The following is an 828-nucleotide window of genomic DNA, read 5'->3' as shown; positions in this document are numbered from 1 at the left end:
ACAGTGTGTATGGAGTGGTTGTATACTGCCTCCTCCTGGTCCTCTGGGTGTATACAAATCTGGTGATACCCTGCTTTCAAGTCTAAGGTGCTAAAGATTTTTGCCCCTCCTAGTCTGTCAAGGATATCCTCAAACCTCGATATCCGATACTTATCAGCGACGGTATTATCATTGACCTTACATTAATCAATGACCACTCTATATATCTCCCGTTCTCACCTGGCGTAGGCTTTTTCCACACCACCTACTATGAACTGTTAATGCGTGACATACTGTTCACAATGAATCCTTGTCTTCTAAAGTTTTCGATTTCGTCTCTTATGTTCTTCCGGAGTGCCTGTGGATATCTCCGTTCCCTAACATATGTCACTCTTTCCTGCTTTAGTGGAATCTCATGAACCGTCCTTTCTGTTGAACTCAATATCTCTTCTTCATTAAAGAAAATATCGTCAAATCTGTTGTAATAGCGTCCAATTCTCCACCTGCGTTACTGCCCCTACTCTTTTAATATTCCATTTCCCATTACTATTCTTTTATTATCTTAGCCCCACTCTTACCTTAGCAGCCACTTCTCTAAAAGATCACAACCAATAATCACCTGATAATCCCTAGGCAGCCTACTCACTACATGAATTGTTGAAATGCCCTCTTTAGTCCCCCACTTACCCAGTCCTATCCTCTATACTGCATGATCCACCCAGAGTGATTGATTTACATTTGCAAACCTTTACTTGGAGTGTCCTCCCCTCGCCGCTAATTATTATTTCTATACAAGAAGGTGTTTGAACTGCTCATGTCCACCAGACAGCTTACTCCCCCGCTCACTCG

The sequence above is a fragment of the Halyomorpha halys genome, unplaced genomic scaffold (assembly GCF_000696795.3).
Source record: "Halyomorpha halys isolate HHAL.00 unplaced genomic scaffold, Hhal_1.1 Scaffold326.1, whole genome shotgun sequence".
Classification (NCBI taxonomy): Eukaryota; Metazoa; Arthropoda; class Insecta; order Hemiptera; family Pentatomidae; genus Halyomorpha; species Halyomorpha halys.
Note: the sequence above shows the minus strand (reverse complement) of the source record.